Here is a 7,576-nt window from a genome sequence, read left to right as displayed (position 1 = left end):
TTGCCACTATCATCCACCAGTCCCTCCCATTGCACATTCTTACCATCTGTCTTTTGGTTTAACAAAAAAATCGTGATTTTACCAGATAAAAGTACCAGAACTCAGCTTATAAATACATTTAACAATTCAACTGGATTTTTTTAATCAATTTAAAGTCTGAATACTTTTTAGACAGATTTAAGGTCTGTATACTCTGAGGTCTGTATATTTTAAGGTCTGTATACTCTGAGGTCTGCTTATTTTAAGGTCTGTATACTCTGAGGTCTGCTTATTTTAAGGTCTGTATACTCTGAGGTCTGTATATTTTAAGGTCTGTATACTCTGAGGTCTGCTTATTTTAAGGTCTGTATACTCTGAGGTCTGTATATTTTAAGGTCTGTATACTCTGAGGTCTGTATATTTTAAGGTCTGTATACTCTGAGGTCTGTATATTTTAAGGTCTGTATACTCTGAGGTCTGTATATTTTAAGGTCTGTATACTCTGAGGTCTGTATATTTATAGATCTGTATATTTATTTTAGGTATATACACTTTAAGATCTATTTTTTAAGGTTTGCATCAGTTTTAATGGTTGAAGGTGATAGCACAGGTTTTAAAAATACTCAGAATCCGTCAACCGGTTCAACTCTCACGAATGTAAAGTTAGAAATTGACTTAGATATTGACTTAGTATCATCTCTCCTCCAACCATCTTACACACGCACACACACATACATGTAATAAATTACATATTTACAAAACTTTCGTTTTTTTTTAAGGAAAAACTTTGAGTTTTTAGAACTTGACGTAAACTCAGAAAATTGTAAATTGAGTTACAAAAAATTTTAATTAGTATTTTAGCTTCTGAGGCGGAGAAAGACTTACATAAGAGTTAATCATATGTCCATCGAACTATCTTGGCGTTTACACACAGCATTCACTTGTAAATAGACTTACAAAGAGCACTTACCTGTAAATAGACTTACAAGGAACATTCACTTGTAAACAGATTTACAAGGAACATTCACTTGTAGACTTACAAAGAACATTCACTTGTAAACAGACTCAAAGAGGATTCACTTGTAAATATATTTACAGGGATCATTCACTTGTAAATATGTGACAATCTTTAAGACACACTTGAACACGTATTCACAAAATCGACAACAAACACTTGAAGGTTCACTTATAAAACCATCATTGTTATTAGTTCTCAGTGGTGATCAATATCATTGGTCGCCGGCCAGCCAATAAGAACCCATTGCAAACATTTAGGGATGCGATTGATTGTCCAACCGCCAATGAGCACTGAACATCATGTAAGGTATGTTCACTTTAGATTGGTCGACCAACAGCCAATAAATAAGTTACATCAGATCACTCCGCTGATTGGTCGACCAACAGCCAATGATCCAGAATTTTTGCTTTCTTTTTATTGATCGTTAAACAGTAAATGAGCGCCATGTCAATTAGATCTCTCTGCTGATTGGTCGAGAGCTCACAACACTATTATTCTTCATTTATGTCTTCACATTGTTCATTAGTCAACAAATAGCCAATAAGAAGCAAGAACACCATATCTTTTTCCTGAGTGGCCGAGAAAACAACCAATAACCGTCAATGACGGCAGATCTTGTTGCTTAATTTCCAGAATACCCCAAAAAAACAAATGCGTTGATTGGCCCATAACATAGCCAATAAATATCAACAGCATCACCTTTTTCTCCTGATTGGTCGACAGACTGACCAATGAGCTGCATTCCACAGCCAGAATTCAGCGACAACTAAACGTTAGTGACACAGTTTGTGTCATGTTATGAGGTAAACAGTGTCAAGTATAAGGCAGGTTAGTTGACACACTCCCCGTCCTGGGAGATACTCTCATTCTATCTTATAAGTCTGAAATGGATGCCTGTTAAACGTTTTGCACTCTGAAAGGAGTGCTGGCCGCTTGTGTCGGCCGAGTTTGCATTAATGTCTAATATCTAAACTTCTTGAAAGTTCCGACACCAACCTATTGATGTTTAGATTTGATCTGATATTCATTGATTATATCACTTGTTTCCAGCCAGTTATTCTTGTTAAGTGACCTGTCTGTTATTCTTGTTTTTACCTATGTCACAAAGAAGGTGTCCTTGTCCGTCCCATCGTCACTACCAAAGCGTCCTTGTCCATATAATGGTCTCATTAAACGGTCATTGTCTCTCGTATTGCTCTACACAACCCAGGAACTTCCATGCACAATATTAAATACCAGCCTCACAAACTGTGTATCTTGTGGTGATAAAGAATCTGAATTTTGAATTTTCCATATTTTCTCTCGTCTCCTTTTATGGGCTTCACTTTCCTATGGTTTAGCGCTTCTTCTTGATTATAATAATAATAAGTTCACTTTCCTATGGGGGATGGAAAGGTATTAATGTACGTATCGTAAGAACTTGCTGACGTGTACGACACTTCTCCACATCACGTACAACTAACATGACTCAATTATCGCTAAACTGGCAGTGATTAGTTACCATACAACTGACAGGAAACACCTGATGCAAATAGACTATTGTACACTTGACTGGAATGAGCTGCCACGCACCTAACATTAATCAGTCATCGTATGTCTGGCAGGAATCATCCATCGTACGTCTGGCAGGAATCAGTCATCGTATGTCTGGCAGGAATCATCCATCGTACGTCTGGCAGGAATCAGTCATCGTATGTCTGGCAGGAATCATCCATCGTACATCTGGCGGGAATCATTGTACATCTGGCAGGCATCAATCATCGTACATCTAGCAGGAATCAATCATCGTACGCCTGGCAGGAATCAGTCATTGTACATCTGGCAGGAATCACTCATCGCACGTTCGGCAGGAATCAGCCATCGTACGTTTGGCAGGAATTAGCTATTGTATAACTGGCAGGAATCTGTCATCATACAACTTTCAAGGATCAGTCATCGTACATCTGGCAGGATTCAGTTATTGTAAAAGTAGGAATAATCAGCTATCGTACATCTGGCAGGACTAAGTTATCACACAACTGACAGTAACTAACAGTCGTATAATTGGCAGGAATTAATTATCGCGTAACTGAGAGGAATTAGTTATTTTACAAGTGGCAGGAATCAGTTATCGTAAAACTGGCAGTAATTAGCTATCACATAACATGCAAGAATTAGTTATCGTACAACTGGCAGTAATCAGTAATTTTCCAACTAACAGGAGTAATAACTGTACTCTTGTCAATCAATAATTGAATCACACTTGACAGTCACCAACGCTCTTTCACGTCGCAACAATTATCGTAAACCAACTGTAACTGTTATCGTACATTTGGGAACAGTTATCGTACCATTCGTTGACGCCACCACAAGCTACAATACAGCGATAATTTACGATACGTTGACATGTTAATTGCCAATAATTAATAATACGAAAACGTAATAACTACCATAACTCAGATGTCATATTATTATGGCAGGAAGATGACAGTGAGGACGCTAAATATATACACAGTAAAATTAACAGGTTTGAAACAGCTGGCAGCGCGGCAGTGTTGCCAGAACTCGATACGGAAAATAAAATGACAGAGGTACCCAGAGGTACACAAATGTACCCAGATGTATCCTAAGGTACTAAAAGGTATCTGGAAATACCCAAATGTCCCCAAAGGTATCTGGAAATACCCAAATGTCCCCAAAGGTATCTGGAAATACCCAAATGTCCCCAAAGGTATCTGGAAATACCCAAATGTCCCCAAAGGTATTTGGAAATACCCAAATCTCCCCAAAGGTATCCAAATGTATTGGAAGGTACCCAGATATATACAAAAGCACCCGAAGGTACTCAAAGGCGCAGCCACTGCAGTAGTTATTATTATATTCTCTAGGGAGCGCTAAAATGGGAGTTGTCATATAACGCCAGAAGGGGCATGGAAAGAAATCCGTTTTGATCCGAGGAAAGAGAGGGTGGTTTTAATTCCTTGGATCAGTAACTGTTAAAAATAACTCACATAGCCGCTAGAGTAAAGAGAGTTTATATGTACATATATATGAACATTGAAATGGTATAAAATACCGACAGGTTGTTAGGTAAGACACATATGCAGCAGTCAGGTATCTTTATTTCGAAACGTTTCGCCTACACAGTAGGCGATGGACTGATTACATCGTCTTCAAGTATCTTCTGCTTCTATCAACTTTTCTGTACCCGACTGAAGAAGCCTACTGTGTAGGCGAAACGTTTCGAAATAAAGATACGTGTCTTACCTAACAATATATATATATATATATATATATATATATATATATATATATATATATATATATATATATATATATAATAAAATGGAAAGTAATTATTAAAGTAATTAAAGGGATTTTTACCCGCAGGGTAATTGTTGAGTGTAAGTCATTCGACACTTCTCCTATGGAGGACTTGTCACGTAGTCTGGTAACAGTCTGGTCACATAGGCTAGTCACATAGGCTGGTCATACATCACAATATGCCTATATCCTGACAATTTTCCGACATTGAAGAGTCCGTCATACTAAGGGGAACCTTGGTTAATAAATCTTAGAGGACATCCTTTACAGAGCACACGGAAGAGATGTTCCTTATGTATATTACTGTTAGACGACCACACTCAAGTCTGAGTGCTAGATGACCACACTCAAGTCTGAGTGCTAGATGACCACACTCAAGTCTGAGTGCTAGATGACCACACTCAAGTCTGAGTGCTAGATGACCACACTCAAGTCTGAGTGCTAGATGACCACACTCAAGTCTGAGTGCTAGATGACCACACTCAAGTCTGAGTGCTAGATGACCACACTCAAGTCTGAGTGCTAGATGACCACACTCAAGTCTGAGTGCTAGACGACCACACTCAAGTCTGAGTGCTAGATGACCACACTCAAGTCTGAGTGCTAGACGACCACACTCAAGTCTGAGTGCTAGATGACCACACTCAAGTCTGAATGCTAGATGACCACACTCAAGTCTGAGTGCTAGACGACCACACTCAAGTCTGAGTGCTAGATGACCACACTCAAGTCTGAGTGCTAGACGACCACACTCAAGTCTGAGTGCTAGACGACCACACTCAAGTCTGAGTGCTAGATGACCCCACTCAAGTCTGAGTGCTAGACGACCACACTCAAGTCTGAGTGCTAGATGACCACACTCAAGTCTGAATGCTAGATGACCACACTCAAGTCTGAATGCTAGATGACCACACTCAAGTCTGAGTGCTAGATGACCACACTCAAGTCTGAGTGCTAGATGACCACACTCAAGTCTGAGTGCTAGATGACCACACTCAAGTCTGAGTGCTAGATGACCACACTCAAGTCTGAGTGCTAGATGACCACACTCAGGTCTGAGTGCTAGATGACCACACTCAAGTCTGAGTGCTAGATGACCACACTCAAGTCTGAGTGCTAGATGACCACACTCAAGTCTGAGTGCTAGATGACAATACTCAGGTCTGAGTGCTAGATGACCACACTCAAGTCTGAGTGCTAGATGACCACACTCAAGTCTGAGTGCTAGATGACCACACTCAAGTCTGAGTGCTAGATGACCACACTCAAGTCTGAGTGCTAGATGACCGCACTCAAGTCTGAGTGCTAGATGACCACACTCAAGTCTGAGTGCTAGATGACCACACTCAAGTCTGAGTGCTAGATGACCACACTCAAGTCTGAGTGCTAGATGACCACACTCAAGTCTGAGTGCTAGATGACCACACTCAAGTCTGAGTGCTAGACGACCACACTCAAGTCTGAGTGCTAGATGGCCACACTCAAGTCTGAGTGCTAGATGACCACACTCAAGTCTGAGTGCTAGATGACCACACTCAAGTCTGAGTGCTAGATGACCACACTCAAGTCTGAGTGCTAGACGACCACACTCAAGTCTGAGTGCTAGATGGCCACACTCAAGTCTGAGTGCTAGATGACCACACTCAAGTCTGAGTGCTAGATGGCCACACTCAAGTCTGAGTGCTAGATGACCACACTCAAGTCTGAGTGCTAGATGACCACACTCAAGTCTGAGTGCTAGATGACCACACTCAAGTCTGAGTGCTAGATGACCACACTCAAGTCTGAGTGCTAGATGACCACACTCAAGTCTGAGTGCTAGACGACCACACTCAAGTCTGAGTGCTAGATGGCCACACTCAAGTCTGAGTGCTAGATGACCGCACTCAAGTCTGAGTGCTAGATGACCACACTCAAGTCTGAGTGCTAGACGACCACACTCAAGTCTGAGTGCTAGATGACCACACTCAAGTCTGAGTGCTAGATGACCACACTCAAGTCTGAGTGCTAGATGACCACACTCAAGTCTGAGTGCTAGGTGACCACACTCAAGTCTGAGTGCTAGATGGCTACACTCAAGTCTGAGTGCTAGGTGACCACACTCAAGTCTGAGTGCTAGATGACCACACTCAAGTCTGAGTGCTAGATGACCACACTCAAGTCTGAGTGCTAGATGACCACACTCAAGTCTGAGTGCTAGATGACCACACTCAAGTCTGAGTGCTAGATGACCACACTCAAGTCTGAGTGCTAGATGACCACACTCAAGTCTGGACTGTATACAATACCGACTGGTTGATAAGATATATATGCCCCAGTTAGGTATCTTTATTCCCATATGTGTACCAAGGTACCACTGTGTTGCAGTGTCTGACAGAGTGAATATTATGATGGTACGAAGGTACCTAATTATTGCACATATGTCTTACTTAGGCACTCAAGCTTGCAATGTTCTCTTCTGCATTATCGAGATGATGTTGTGAGTTACGATTCAACTGTCAGTTACTGGCACTAGTGATTATCACGTTACTGTGAGTGACAAGTTACTGTGACAGGTTACTGTGAGTGACAGGTTACTGTGACAGGTTACTGTGAGTGACAGGCTACTGTGACAGGTTACTGTGACAGGTTACTGTGAGTAACAGGTTACTGTGAGTAACAGGTTACTGTGTGTGCCCCCGGGGTCAGTCCTTGTGAACTCCTGGAGGTTCTGGCTGTCACTTCCTACAGGTTCTGGCTGTCACTTCATGGAGGTTCTGGCTCTCACTTCTTGGAGGTTCTAGCTGTCACTTCCTGCAGGTTCTGGCGAAGTGACGTTATTGCGCTGGGGGAACATGCACACCAATTATCATCAGTTGAACCTCTTTCCCTAGGTATATGTCCTTCTGGCTTTCAGGGGTTCTACATCCCTCTGCCTCTCAGAGATTCTACGTCCCTCTGGCTCCCAGGGGCTATACGTCCCTCTGGCTCCCAGGGACACCATTTATGACGTCTAATTTATAAATGGCGTATAAACACAGGCATAACAGGCATAAAAGGCATCATCAAGACGTAACTAATCAGTTATGAAGGACCCACCAGCACCACACACGCTCTTATAACTACCATCACACAAAATTCTGGTATTGTTATCATTTCAGATGGTCTTGCCAGGCTCCTGCTGCCCACACAGAATATATCTATTAAGTACCAAGTATATACCTCGCCCCCGCACGCAGCATCTCTCTTTCTGTCTACTGTATATACCTCTAGAGTCTTTTCCCCTCCGTACTGGAC

Source organism: Cherax quadricarinatus, chromosome 61 (assembly GCF_038502225.1).
Source record: "Cherax quadricarinatus isolate ZL_2023a chromosome 61, ASM3850222v1, whole genome shotgun sequence".
NCBI lineage: Eukaryota > Metazoa > Arthropoda > Malacostraca > Decapoda > Parastacidae > Cherax > Cherax quadricarinatus.
Note: the sequence above shows the minus strand (reverse complement) of the source record.